This window comes from Hemiscyllium ocellatum, chromosome 44, assembly GCF_020745735.1.
Source record: "Hemiscyllium ocellatum isolate sHemOce1 chromosome 44, sHemOce1.pat.X.cur, whole genome shotgun sequence".
NCBI lineage: Eukaryota > Metazoa > Chordata > Chondrichthyes > Orectolobiformes > Hemiscylliidae > Hemiscyllium > Hemiscyllium ocellatum.
This window is the reverse complement of record NC_083444.1, coordinates 293,490-308,935: the sequence shown is the minus strand read 5'-3', so window position 1 is coordinate 308,935 and position 15,446 is coordinate 293,490. Positions and strand designations below refer to the sequence as shown.

The 15,446-nt window shown below is 51.1% G+C and overlaps 1 protein-coding gene across 3 annotated transcripts in view; it reads right to left on the bottom strand.

Annotated features, from left to right (window-relative positions):
* Positions 1-8,997, bottom strand: part of LOC132835165 (E3 ubiquitin-protein ligase RNF167-like) — a 128,575-nt gene extending 119,578 nt beyond the window's left edge. The window contains exons 1-2 of one of the 3 annotated variants that reach the window (XM_060854504.1): positions 8,945-8,971; positions 5,808-5,957 (exon numbers count right to left, since the gene is read on the bottom strand). The gene's annotated coding sequence lies outside the window, so the exon portion shown is untranslated. Of the gene's footprint in view, positions 1-5,807; positions 5,958-8,944 lie in introns of those variants that run through there. The other 2 variants (XM_060854503.1, XM_060854505.1) reach the window with 2 other exon arrangements.
* Between the last annotated feature and the right edge of the window lie 6,449 nt (positions 8,998-15,446).

Genomic DNA, 15,446 nt, shown 5'->3' with positions numbered 1-15,446 from the left:
ATTTCATCTGCCAGGTTATCTGCAGGGGTTGAAAGGTTATTGAAAATGTGCCACAAAAAAGACAACTCAAAATCGTGGCTCATGGTGGATGGAGTAACTTATTAGCATGGAGAGGTTGGAGGATTGGTAGCAAATAGGATGCAGAGAATAGGTATTTATAAGTCTTTTGTGAGTTGGAAAATTCTAATTAGTGGATGTTACAGGGATGAGAGTTAGGGCCTCATTTACGTACAAACCAATGACCTGGATGAGAATATCAAATGTATGGCAACTAAACTTGCCAATCACACCCAGATAGGATATCAAACCGATATAGAGTTAAGTGAATGGACAAATATTTGGCAGATGGAATACAAGATGGAAAAAATGCAAACTTGCTACTTTCACAGGAGTATGCTATTTAAATGGAGAGTGATTGCAGAACTCAGTGGCACAAAGTTATCTGGATATCCTGGTACACAAATCACAAAAAGTTAGTGTACAGTGACAGCAAGAGGTTAGGAAGACTAATGGAATCCTGTCATTTACAGTCATGGAGATGTATAGCATGGAAACAGACTCTTAGGTCCAACCCATCCATGCGGACCAACTATCCCAACCCATATCCCTCCAAATCCTTCCTATTCATATGCCCATCCAACTGCCTCTTAAATGTTGTAATTGTACCAGCCTCCACTACTTCCTCTGGCAGCTCATTCCATACACATACCACCCTCTGTGTGAAAAAGTTGCCTCATAGGTCTTTTTTATATCTTTCCCCTCTTGCTGCAAGGGAATGGAGTACAATTGTACAGGATCGGTGTGAGGCCACATCTGAAGCTCTGTGTATTGTTTTGGTCTCGTTGTTTGCAAAATGACTTACTCCTGCTCCCAAGTCTCATTTTTCTATTTCTGCTACTTACCATAGACTTGTCTACACATTATTTCTTCTTCTATGTAGTACTCTTATAGAACACTCCAATTAGGGTGATGGATTATAGAGTCATAGAGACGCATAGAGAGCTTATCATGCGACGGAAGCTGGAGAAGGCCGGCCCCCTATCCATTGATATTTAGATGAATGAAAGATTAGTTTATTGAAACCTGGAAAATCTTGAGGAGACTTCAAAGGAACCTTGATTATAGAACATAGAACATAGAAAAATACAGCGCAGTACAGGCCCTTCGGCCCTCGATGTTGCGCCGACCGAAGCCTACCTAACCTACACTAGCCCAATAACCTCCATATGCTTATCCAATGCCCGTTTAAATGACCATAAAGAGGGAGAGTCCACCACTGCTACTGGCAGGGCATTCCATGAACTCACAACTCGCTGAGTAAAGAATCTACCCCTAACATCTGTCCTATACCAACCTCCCCTTAATTTAAAGCTATGTCCCCTAGTAACAGCTGACTCCATTAGCGGAAAAAGGTTCTCACTGTCAACCCTATCTAAACCCCTAATCATCTTGTACACCTCTATCAAATCTCCTCTAAACCACCTTTTCTCCAATGAGAACAGCCCCAAGTGCCTCAGCCTTTCCTCATACGATCTTCCTACCATGCCAGGCAACATCCTGGTAAACCTCCTCTGCACTCGTTCCAGTGCTTCCACATCCTTCCTATAGTATGGCGACCAAAACTGCACACAATACTCCAGATGCAGCCGCACCAGAGTCTTACACAACTGCAACATGACCTCAGGACTCCGGAACTCAATTCCTCTACCAATAAAGCCCAGCACACCATATGCCTTATCTGAATGACACAGGCAGGGAGTATTTTGTTCGGAAAACTGAATGCCAGATAACCACAGTTTAGCCAAGCGTATTGTCCAGATAATCCAAAATTCAGGTAATCAAATGCCGGATAATTGAGGTTCCCCTGTAGATAAGATGTTTCATTTTGAGTGTGTTCTGAGCATGGGTCACCAGACCTGAAACAAACAATTTCTTTTCACAGATGCTGCCAGACCTGCTGAGCTTTTCCAGAAACTTCTGTTTTTGTTAAGAATGAGAAGGCTCCCTTTTCATAGAGAGGAGAACTTCTATACTTTCAGAGGGTCATTAGGTTTTGGCGTTCTCTTTCCCAGAAAGCAGCAGAGGCTGGGTTGCTGAACTTGTTCAAGGTTAAGTTTGATAGTCAAGGTAGTCTAGGATGACAGGAGGCTGAGGAGACCACAACCAGACCAACACTGATCATGCCAAATGACTTACTCCTGCTCCCAAGTCTCATTTTTCTATTTCTGCTACTTACCATAGACTTGTCTACACATTATTTCTTCCTCTATGTAGTACTCTTATAGAACACTCCAATTAGGGTGATGGATTATAGAGTCATAGAGACGCACAGCATGGAAACAGACCCTTCGGTCCAACCCGTCCATGCCAACCAGATATCCCAACCTAATCTAGTCCCATTTTCCAGCACGTGGCCCATATCCTTCTAAACTCCTTCTATTCATATACCCATCCAGATGCCTGTTAAATATTGTAATCGTACCAGCTTCCACCACATCCTCTGGCAGCTCATTCCAAACACGTACCATGCTCTGCATGAAAACGTTGCCCCTTAGGTCCCTTTCATATCTTTCCTCTCTCACCCTAAACCTATGCCCTCTAGTTCTGGACTCCCCAACTCCAGTGAAACAAAAACTATTTACCCTATCCATGCCCCTCATGATTTTATAAACCTCTATGAGGTCACCCCTCAGCCTTTGACACTGCAGGGAAAACAGCCCCTGCCTATGCAGCCTCTCCCTATTGTTCAGATCCTCCACCTCTGGCAACATCCTTGTAAATCTTTTCTGAACCCTTTCAAGTTTCACAACATCCTTCCGATAGGTAGGAGACCAGAACTGCATGCAATATTCCAGAAGTGGCCTAACCAACACCCTGTGCATCTGCAACATGACCTCCCAACTCCTATACTCAATGCTCGGAGATCACCCCTGCCAGGAACATGAAAAGAGCATGCCGTTTAATCCCTTCACTATATTTTGCCACTTGATGTAAACACAACCGATATGCAGGCTAACTCCAAAACAATAACATTTACTCATAATCTGTTATCTACCAATGTCAGTTTAAAAATTATCCAGCATCCAAGGAGCAGGAGAATCGACATTGAGAAACGTCGATTCTCCTGCTCCTTGGATGCTGCCTGACGTGCTGCGCTTTTCCAGCAACACATTTTCAGCTCTGATCTCCAGCATCTGCAGTCCTCACTTTCTCCTTAAAAATTATCCATTAAGGAAACATTCTTCTTTGTTCTAAAGAAGAGTTCCAAACTTCTACCACTATTTGCATATATAGTTTCCTAATTTTACTTATGCAAGGTCTGGCTCAAACTCTTTAGGACAGCACTCTTTAATCTTAGATTCTCCAACCTGTGTATATATTTTTTATCTACCTATCCACTCCCTTTAATATCTCTAAACTTCAAACAAAACACTCCTTATTCTTCTATGTTTCAGGGAACATAACCTGAGTTTGTACAATCGCTCCTGACATTGGTGTCTGATGTTCAAGTCCTTTTTGTAAATCATTGCTGCACACCACCCGGGGCCAATACGGTATTATCCTTCCCGAGGTGCTCACAGTTACTCACTCTACTTCGTAAAACTGAAATGTGGCTTCTGCCCTTCATATCCTTTAAATCAATTCACGCAGATTCTGCATCCATCTTGCTGCTAGTTATATACCTCTTACTGATACTGTCTTATCTTAAATTTGTATAGCCCTCCACCCCATTTAGTTGCAAACCACTAGTCAATGTAACCTTCGACATCAGATTCATCACTAAGCAAACTCTCAATTACATTTTGGTTTAACTGTTCAGTTACGATATTAATGAGTCCTTTGTGGAATCTTCAGTAAAATAGTTAGAACATAGAACAATACAGCACAGAACAGGCCCTTCGGCCCACGATGTTGTGCCGAACATCTATCCTAGATTAAGCACCCATCCATGTACCTATCCAATTGCCGCTTAAAGGTCGCCAATGATTCTGACTCTACCACTCCCACGGGCAGCGCATTCCATGCCCCCACCACTCTCTGGGTAAAGAACCCACCCCTGACATCTCCCCTATACCTTCCACCCTTCACCTTAAATTTATGTCCCCTTGTAACACTCTGTTGTACCCGGGGAAAAAGTTTCTGACTGTCTACTCTATCTATTCCTCTGATCACCTTATAAACCTCTATCGAGTCACCCCTCATCCTTCGCCGTTCCAACGAGAAAAGGCTGAGAACTCTCAACCTATCCTCGTACGACCTATTCTCCATTCCAGGCAACATCCTGGTAAATCTTCTCTGCACCCTCTCCAAAGCTTCCACATCTTTCCTAAAGTGAGGCGACCAGAACTGCACACAGTACTCCAAATGTGGCCTAACCAAAGTCCTGTACAGCTGCAATATCACTTCACGACTCTTGAATTCAATCCCTCTGCTAATGAACGCTAATACACCATAGGCCTTCTTACAAGCTCTATCCACCTGACTGGCAACTTTCAAAGATCTATGTACATAGACCCCAAGATCCCTCTGTTCCTCCACCTGACTAAGAACCCTACTGTTAACCCTGTATTCCGCATTCTTATTTGTTCTTCCAAAATGGACAACCTCACACTTGGCAGGGTTGAACTCCATCTGCCACTCCTCAGCCCAGCTCTGCATCATATCTAAGTCCCTTTACAGCCGACAACAGCCCTCCTCACTGTCCACAACTCCACCAATCTTCATATCATCTGCAAATTTACTGACCCACCCTTCGACTCCCTCATCCAGGTCATTAATAAAAATTACAAACAGCAGAGGACCCAGAACTGATCCCTGCGGAACTCCACTTGTAACTGGGCTCCAGGCTGAATATTTACCATCTACCACCACTCTCTGACTTCGACCGGTTAGCCAGTTTTCGATCCAGTTGGCCAAGTTTCCCTCTATCCCATGTCTCCTGGCTTTCCGCATCAGCCTACCATGGGGAACCTTATCAAATGCCTTACTAAAATCCACGTACACTACATCCACTGCTCTACCCTCATCCACATGCTTGGTCACCTCCTCAAAGAATTCAATAAGACTTGTAAGGCAAGACCTACCCTTCACAAATCCGTGCTGGCTGTCCCTAATCAAGCAGTGTCTTTCCAGATACTCATAAATCCTATCCCTCAGTACCCTTTCCATTACTTTGCCTACCACAGGAGTAAGAGTAACTGGCCTGTAATTCCCGGGGTTATCCCTATTCCCTTTTTTGAACAGGGGCACAACATTCGCTACTCTCCAGTCCCCTGGTACCACCCCTGTTGACAGTGAAGACGAAAAGATCATTGCCAACGGTACTGCAATTTCCTCTCTTGCTTCCCACATAATCCTAGGATATATCCCGTCAGGCCCGGGGGACTTGTCTATCCTCAAGTTGTTCAAAATGTCCAACACATCTTCCTTCCTAACAAGTATCTCTTCTAGCTTACCAGTCCGTTTCACACTCTCCTCTTCAACAATACGGTCCCTCTCGTTCGTAAATACTGAAGAAAAGTACTCATTCAAGACCCCTCCTATCTCTTCCGACTCAATACACAATCTCCCACTACTGTCCTTGATCGGACCTACCCTCGTTCTCGTCATTCTCATGTTTCTCACATACGCATAAAATGCCTTGGGGTTATAAAGTTTATAAAGATAAAATGAGATGTGAGACAAACTCATGTTATGCATTCGTCAAGTTCTCAGGTTTGTATGCTGAAAAGCCACAAACATTGTTGCCAAGGCTTAGAAGGTAATGAAACTCATTTGAACAATTCTGGCGGCTGTCTGGTACTCACTGTTAATACATAGTTATCTATCGTCACTTCACATCTCTGAAGGAGTCTGTCTCATGCACATCCACAATGCAGACACAAAGATGGTGAAATGGCCACATGTACACGTAACTCAGGCTTCTTATTTGTATGTTCCAGCTGTCTAGTACTGCACTGTGGACACAAAAAATGCTAACTTCACTGAAGTTATTTTCACATATCATAAAATAGCCATAACTGGCCATATCCTGCAATATCTCGATTAGCAAGCTAGTCAAACAACTTGCTGACCTGATGAGATGCTTTATGCTTTCACAATTACTCTGACAGATAGTGGGAAGGTTTTCCTCCTCAGCAGATGCAGTGTTACAATAAATGCATGCGCAGTACAAGTATGTTTTTCCATATTTAAGTTCAAAGTAAGGTTGTCAATGGTACAGCAGATAATACTGCAAATGAGAATGCAACAGCAAACTCACTCTGCACAGTACAGCAAAAGGAGGAAACTGATAAATCCAAAACAGGGGCTTCTTAAAGTTACAATAAACATTCAACTAGTACATAAGAATAAATGGAATAATGCCTGACAAATTCCGATAACCAGATGATTCCCAACGCAGGACTGCAATAGCACTTGGATTGCCCACACCCGACACACGCCACGCCACGCCACACCACGCCACACCCAACACGCCACGCCACGCCACACCCAAGGCACAAATCAGGAGTGTGACGGAATACGCCCCACCTGCACTGGATGGGGCAGCTACGCCGTCATACCTTCCTCCACCCCACACCCCAACACAGTCCGCAGCTACACTGTCCCCCCACCCACAGCTACACTGTACCAACCTCTTGCAGCTAAATGGCCCACAGTGACCCACCTCCCCGCAGCAACACTAACTCCTACCCCCATACACTAAATCCGCACACCTGCTGGACTCTCATCCACACACTAAATCACCATCACCCCTTCCCCACATCCCCACTCCACCCGCAACACCACCCGCCCCACTATCCCTCTAAATACCACCCCATCCCGCCCAACTATCCCCCCCCCTCAACCCGTCCACCCCTCCCAGTATCCCCCGGATCCACACACACCCCAGTTTCCCGTCACCTCCCCGTCCACCCCCCCACTATCCCCCTCATCTCACACACACACCCCCACCATCCCCCCTCCCACACACCCCCTCCATCCCCAACCCCCCACACCCACCCCCCCCACCCCCCATCCACTCTCCCCCCCACCCCCCCAACCCCACCCCCCCACCCACGCTCTCCCCCATCCCCCCCACCCACTCTCCCCCCCCCGCCCACCATCCACTCTCCCCCCCCACCCCCCCATCCACTCTCGCCCCCCCACCCCCCCATCCACTCTCGCCCCCCCACCCCCCCAACCACCCCCACCCACTCTCGCCCCCACCCCCACTCGCCCCCACCCCCCCACCCACTCTCGCCCCCACACCCACCCACCCTCGCCCCCACCCCCCCACCACCACCACCCCCCCCCACCCCCCCACCCACTCTCGCCCCCACCCCCACCACCACCACCCCCCCACCCACTCTCGCCCCCACCACCACCACCCCCCCCCCCACCCACCCCCACCCCCCCACCCACTCTCGCCCCCACCACCACCACCCCCCCACCCACCCCCACCCCCCCACCCACTCTCGCCCCCCCCACCCCCCCATCCACTCTCGCCCCCACCCACTCTCACCCCATCCTCCCCACCCACTCTCCCCCCCACCCACTCTCACCCCATCCTCCCCACCCACTCTCCCCCCCCACGCTCCCCCCCATCCCCCCCACCCACTCTCCCCCCCCACGCTCCCCCCATCCACTCTCCCCCCCCACGCTCCCCCCCATCCACTCTCCCCCCCATCCCCCCCACCCACTCTCCCCCCCACGCTCCCCCCATCCCCCCCCACGCTCCCCCCAACGCTCCCCCCATCCCCCCCACGCTCCCCCCATCCCCCCCCCACCCCCCCCACGCTCCCCCATCCACTCTCCCCCCCCACGCTCCCCCACCCCACGCTCCCCCACCCCCCCCACGCTCCCCCATCCACTCTCCCCCCCCACGCTCCCCCATCCACTCTCCCCCCCCACGCCCCCCTATCCACTCTCCCCATCCACTCTCCCCCCCCACGCCCCCCTATCCACTCTCCCCATCCACTCTCCCCCCCCACGCCCCCCTATCCACTCTCCCCATCCACTCTCCCCCCCACCCACTCTTGCCCCCATCCCCCCCTCGCCCCCCACGCTCCCCCCCACCCACGCTCCCCCCATCCCCCCCCACGCTCCCCCCCATCCCCCCCACCCACTCTCCCCCCCCACGCTCCCCCCATCCCCCCCACCCACTCTTCCCACGCCCACCCACTCTTCCCACGCCCACCCCCACCCACTCTTCCCACCCCACCCACTCTTCCCACCCCCACCCCCACTTCCCACCCCCACCCCCACCCACTCTTCCCACCCCCACCCCCACTTCCCACCCACCCTTCCCTCCCACCCCCACCCCCACCCTTCCCTCCCACCCCCACCCCCACCCCCACTTCCCACCCACCCTTCCCTCCCACCCCCACCCTTCCCTCCCACCCCCACCCTTCACCACCACCCCCACCCCCACCCACTCTTCCCACCCCCATCCACCACCCCCACCCACTCTTCCCCCCCCACCCACACCCCCACCCCCACCCCCACCCACTCTTCCCCCCCCCACCCCCACCCACTCTTCCCCCCCCACCCACACCCACTCTTCCCACCCCACCCCCACCCACTCTTCCCACCCCATCCCCACCCCCGCACACCCACCCACCCTTCCCATCCCCCCCACCCCATAACCACCCACACGCCCCATCCTCCCTCACCACCCACCCCCAACTCGCTCGCCCCACCCCCACACTCCCCACATGCCTCACCCACCAACCCCCCAACACCCACTACCCACCCACACGTACCAACCATCCCGACACACCGCCCCCACCCCCCAGACCCTCCCCCCCCTTCCCGACACAAACCCCCCTCTCTTCCCGACACACCTCCCCCCCCCCCCCCCTTCCCGACACACCTCCCCCCCCCCCCCCCCTTCCCGACACACCTCCCCCACCCCCAGACCTTCTCCCCCTCCCCTTCCCGACACACCCCTCCCGGTCCTCACCCGGTCACTCCGATCATAGAACTTTCAAGATGGCGCCGCGATGGCCCCGGCCCCGCCCCTTAAGGTCGGTCACCGCCGCCTGCGCGCAGGACACACCCACTAGTGCCCAAACACGCCCATTGAGGTCACGGCCACGCCCACAGAATCCCGTCCTTCTCTCCGCTCCGCCCCTCCCCCGGAGGATTGGGCGACTGTCATTAAACAGACGGACCGTCCCCTGAGCGGCCGCCGCCATTTTAGATCCTGGGGGGGGGGGGAGAGGAGAGGCTGAGGGATGGTGGTGTTGGCGGTGTTGGGGTTTGGAGGGTGATTGTGGTGTTGGCGGTGTGGGTGGTGTTGGGGTGTGGAGGGTGATGGTGGTGTTGGCGGTGTGGGTGGTGTTGGGGTGTGGAGGGTGATGGTGGTGTTGGCGGTGTGGATAGTGTTGGGGTTTGGGGGGTTATTGTGGTGTTGGCGGTGTGGGTGGTGTTGGGGTGTGGAGGGTGATGGTGGTGTTGGCGGTGTGGATAGTGTTGGGGTTTGGGGGGTTATTGTGGTGTTGGCGGTGTGGGTGGTGTTGGGGTTTGGAGGGTGATTGTGGTGTTGGCGGTGTGGGTGGTGTTGGGGTTTGGAGGGTGATGGTAGTGTTGGCGGTGTGGGTGGTGTTGGGGTGTGGAGGGTGATGGTGGTGTTGGCGGTGTGGATGGTGTTGGGGTTTGGGGGGTTATTGTGGTGTTGGCGGTGTGGGTGGTGTTGGGGTTTGGAGGGTGATTGTGGTGTTGGCGGTGTGGGTGGTGTTGGGGTTTGGAGGGTGATTGTGGTGTTGGCGGTGTGGATAGTGTTGGGGTTTGGGGGGTTATTGTGGTGTTGGCGGTGTGGGTGGTGTTGGGGTTTGGAGGGTGATTGTGGTGTTGGCGGTGTGGGTGGTGTTGGGGTTTGGAGGGTGATGGTAGTGTTGGCGGTGTGGGTGGTGTTGGGGTGTGGAGGGTGATGGTGGTGTTGGCGGTGTGGATAGTGTTGGGGTTTGGGGGGTTATTGTGGTGTTGGCGGTGTGGGTGGTGTTGGGGTTTGGAGGGTGATTGTGGTGTTGGCGGTGTGGGTGGTGTTGGGGTTTGGAGGGTGATGGTAGTGTTGGCGGTGTGGGTGGTGTTGGGGTGTGGAGGGTGATGGTGGTGTTGGGGTGTGGAGGGTGATGGTAGTGTTGGCGGTGTGGGTGGATTTGGGGTGTGGAGGGTGATTGTGGTGTTGGCGGTGTTGGGGTGTGGAGGGTGATTGTGGTGTTGGCGGTGTGGGTGGATTTGGGGTGTGGAGGGTGATTGTGGTGTTGGCGGTGGAGGGTGAGGGTGGTGGTGGACTATGGGTGATTTTGGGGATGTGTGTGGTGTTCCAGGTGGATAGTATGAATAGTGTTGGGGATGGAGGGTGTGGGTGGTGGTAGGGGTGGATGGTGTGGGTGGTGGTAGGGTGTGGCTGTTGTTGGAGATGTGTGTTGTGAGTGTGGTTGGTGTTGGGTGTGTGTGTGTGTATGCTGGTGTAGGTGGATAGTGTGGTTGGTGTTGGGTGTGTGTGTGTGTATGCTGGTGTAGGTGGATAGTGTGGTTGGTGTTGGGTGTGTGTGTGTGTATGCTGGTGTAGGTGGATAGTGTGGGTGGTGTTGAGGGAAGATCAGGTCGGTGTTGTTGGAGATGTGTGTGGTGGGTTGTGTTGCGAGTGTGTTTGGTGTTGGGTGTGTGTCTGTATGGTGGTGTAGGTGGCTAGTGTAGCTGGTGTTGGGTGTGTGTCTGTATGGTGGTGTAGGTGGATAGTGTGGATGATGTTGGTGGATAGTGTGGGTGGTGTTGAGGGTATGGTTGGTTTTGGAGACGTGTGTGGGGAGGGTGTATAATGTGGGTGATGTTGTCGGAAGATAGTGTGGGTGTTTTTGGAGATGTGTGGTTGGTATTGGAGATGTATGTGGTGGGGGTGAATACTGTGGGTGGTGTTGAGGGTGTGGTTGGTGGAGGTGGATAGTATGGATCGTGTTGAAGATGTCGGTTATGGGGTGGATAGTGTGGGTGGTGTTGGAGATGTGGGTGCTGGGGGTGAACAGAGTGTTTGATCTCTCTGAATATTGAAGATACTGTGGCACTATATCAGTATAAGTTATTATCATCAATATGTTGCCCTATATTTGTCTTTCATACAATATGTTAACAGCAGATATTGTACTGTCTGTGGGAGCTTGCTGTATAATACTTGACTGCTGCGTTTCTAATGTTACACTTAGTCATAGAGCATGGAAACAGACCCTTTGGTTCAACTTGTCTGTGCTGACCAGACCTAGTCCCAAATGCCAGCATTTGGCCTATATACCTGTAAATCTTTTCAATTCATGTGTCCATCCAGACACCTTTTAAATGTAATTCTCCCCACTTCCACTTTTCCTCTGGCAGCTCATTCCATACATGCACCACTGTGTGTGTGTAAAATCTACACCAGATCCTTTTTTAATCTTTCCCCAGGTCCTTTTTGAATCTTTCCCCTCTCACCTTAAACTTATGACCTCTAGTTTTGGACTCACCCAACCTAAAAAAAAATTGGCTATTCACTCTATTCATGCCCCTCGTGATTTTATAAAACTCTATAAGGTCATGCTTCAGGCTGTGATGCTCCAAGGAAAATGCCCCAATTTATTCAACTTTTCCCTGGAACTCAACCCTCTGAGTCCTTGATCTTAACATCATTAGAACATAGAACAGTACAGCACAGAACAGGCCCTTCAGCCCACGATGTTGTGCTGACCACTGATCCTCATGTATGCACCCGCAAATGTCTGTGACCATATGCATGTCCAGGAGTCTCTTAAATGTCCTCAATGACCCTGCCTCCACAACTGCTGCTGGCAACGCATTCCATGCTCTCACAACTCTCTGTGTAAAGAACCCGCCTCTGACATCCCCTCTATACTTTCCTCCAACCAACTTAAAACTATGACCCCTCGTGTTAGTCATTTCTGCCCTGGGAAATAGTCTCTGGCTATCGACTCTATTAACTCAAGGAAAAATCTTCGACTCAACCAGGGGTTGCTAAATGCATCATGTAAATGCACATCTTATTCCTTCTGCATTGATGTATCAGGATGGAGGGGCTGAATAGCCTTCCTGCACTCATTAACCAAAGGAATTCCAGGAATGAGAAACCTATCTGGGTTTGTGCTCCTGATTGCCATATCCTATTATTCTCGCAACAAAGTGCAAACAGACATTAATTGAGGACAAGTGAAGATTAGACATGGTTTTCGCTCCTGCAGACAAATTGGCTGGTCCCGCGTAAAGAATTATAACCTGGCCAAGATGGGACAAGACTTGTGTAGAATGGTACCTGTTCAGGATCCTATCCCTTTAACAGAAGAGGAGAAAAATTAAAAGAAATACATTATGTTGGAATTAACATACATTTTTGTAAAGTTTACTTCAGTATGGCGGAATGACATTGCTCAAAATGTGCATTTCTCTTTGCCTTTATTGTTATAAATAAGAATATAAGAAACAGGAGTAGGAGCAGACCATTTAGCCCATCAAGCATACTCTCGCTTTCACTGCAATCAGTAGTTAATCTTGGGCTTTCACTTGATACTGTGAGAGACCAACAAACAAGTCTTAAATATATTGAAAAAATAAGCATCCACTTTGGGAAAGAATTATAAAGATTCATAACAACCCTTTTGAGGGAAGACATTTTTTTCTCATCTCTTCTATGGTGCTTTACAAAACTATAGAGATGGCAGAGGATTGTGAAGCTGTTGAAAGTGTAGAGACTCTTGTGGATTAGGTAGTAGACTTATAGGTAGGATATAGTGAAATAGATTATCTATCTCTGACAATAATTGATACACTTCAAAACTCATTTGTAATATGAATGCACATTAAGGATCGAGAGTTGCAATACATGAAAGTTTTAGCTTTTTGTTATTTCTATCATTCTTGTTGGTTAGAGTCAGGTTGCCAATATTTATGAAGGTAAGTGTTTATATCAGTTCAGTGTCAAGAGTGTAATGCTGGAAAAGCACAGCAGGTCAGATAGAATCCAAGGAACAGGAGAATTGGCGTTTCGGGCAAAAGCCCTTCATCAGCAATGAGTCTGGGAACCTCGGGGGGGGGGGGGGGGGGGGGGGTAAGCAATAAATGGGAGGTGGGAGTTGGGGCTGGGAGAAGGTAGCTGAGAGTGCGATAGGTAGGTGGAGGTGGGGGTAATGGTGATAGGTTGGAGGGGTAGGTGGGAAGGAAGGTGAACAAGTAGGACAGGTCATGAGGGCACTGCTGAGCTGCAAGGTTGGAACTGGGATAAGGTTGAGGGAGGGGAAATTAGGAAACTGGTGATATCCACATTGATGCCATGGGGTTGGAGGGTTCCAAGGTGGAAGATGAAGTGTTCTTCCTTCAGGCTGTGGGTGGTTAGGAAGTGGCAGTGGAGGAAGCCCAGGGCCTGCATGTTCTTGGCGGAGTGGGAGAGGGAGTTGAAGTGTTCCACCACAGGGTGGTGGAGTTGGAGTTGGGTGCAGGTGTTCCGGAGATGTTCTCTGAAGCACTCTGTGAATAGGCATCCTATCTCCTCAATGTAGAGGAGATTGCATCGGGAGTAACGGATACAGTAAATGACGTGTGGATGTGCAGGTGAAACTTTGATGGATGTGGAAGGCTCCTTTGGGACCTTGGATGGAGGTGGTGGGGCGCGGGGGGGGGGGGGGGGGGGGGGGGAGAGATTTGGGTGTAGGTTTTGCAATTCCTGCAATGGCAGGGGAAGGTGGGTGGGTTGGGGGGGACGTGGACCTGGCGAGGCAGTCGTGAGGGAAACATTCTTTACAGAAAGTGGATAGGGGAGGGGAGAGAAATATATCCATAGTGGTGGGGTCCGTTTGTAGGTGGCAGAAATGGAGGATGATGCGATGTATATAGAAGTTGGTGGGATGGAAGTTGAGGACGGGGGGGGGGGTTCTGTCCTTATTGCGGTTGGAGTTCGAGGGTAGAGATGTGGAGATACTCTGGAAGGCATCATCAACTACGTGGGAGGGGAAATTGCGATCTTTAAAGAAGGAGGCCATCTGGTGTGTACTGTGGTGGGACTGGTCCTCCTAGGAACAGATATGGCAGAGAAATTGGGAATAAGGCATAGCATTTTATAGGAGGCAGGGTGGGAAGAGATGTAATCCAGGTAGCTGTGGGAGACGGTTGATTTGTAGAAATCAGTGTTGAGTCAGTCACCGTTGATGGAGAGGTCCAGGAAGTGGGGAGGTGTCTGAGATGGTCCAGGTGAACTTAAGTTTGGGGTGGAATGTGTTGGTGAAGTTGACAAACTGTTCAACCTCCTAATGGGAGCACAAGGTGGCGCTGATACTGTCATCAATGTAGCGGAGGAAAAGGTGGGGAGTGGTGCCGGTGTAACTGCAGAAGATGGACTGTTCCCGTAACCAACAAAGAAACAGGCATAGCTGGGGCCCACGTGGGTGCCCATGGCTACCCCTTTCGTCTGGAGGAAGTGGGAGGATTTGAAGGAGAAATTGTTGAGGGTGAGGACCCGGTCCGCCAAATGAGCGAGAGTAGTCAGTGGAAGGGTACTGGTGGAAATGTCAGGAGAGGAAGAAATGGACGGCTTGGAGGCCCTGGTCAGAGTGGATGGAGGTGTATAGGGGCTGGATGTCCATGGTGAAGATGAGGCATTGGGGGCAAGGGAAACGGAAGTCTTGTAGGAGATGGAAGGCATGGGTGGTGTCCTGAATGTGTGTGGGGAGTTCCTGGATCAGGTGGGAATAGGACAGTATTGAGAGATATGGAGAGAATTCGGTGGGGCAGGAGCAGGCTGAGATGATGGCTGGGCCAGGGTAGTCAGGCTTGGGGGTAGGATGGTGGGGCAGGGTTCCCGAACAATAAGGTTGAAAGCTGTGGGTGAGAGATCCGCTGAGGTGATGAGATTGTGTTCGGTCCGGGAGATGATGGTTTGGTGATGGGAGGTGAGGTCATGGTTGAGGGGGCGGTAGGAGAAGATGTCTTCAAGGTGGTGCCTGGTTTCAGCAGTGTAGAGGTCAGTGTGCCAAACTTCCACTGCAACCCTCCCATTTGTCCGTTTGAAGGTAAGGTTGGGGTTGGAGCAGAGGGAGTGGAAGGCTGCGCATTGTGAGGGTGAGAGGTTGGAGTGGCTGAGAGGGGTGGGCAGGTTGAGGCGGTCAATGTCCTAGCGGCAGTTGGAAATAAAGAGGTCGACACGGAGTGTCCAGATGGATAGGGTGTGTTGGAGCCGGGCGAAGGGGTCCTCAGAAGATGGGCAGGAGTCTTGATGGAAAAAGTAAGCTCAAGATGGAGGCAGTGGAAGAAGTGTTTGCTGTCTCAACGAGTGTTGAATTTGTTGATCCAGGAGCAGAGGGGGATGAAGGTAAGGTGTTTGCTGAGGACTGATCATTTATCCTCAGTGAGGGGGAGATCTGGGGGGATGGTGAAAACTTGGCAGGACTGGGAGCCATGACCTAGTGGAGCTGGGAGTGGGGGTGGAG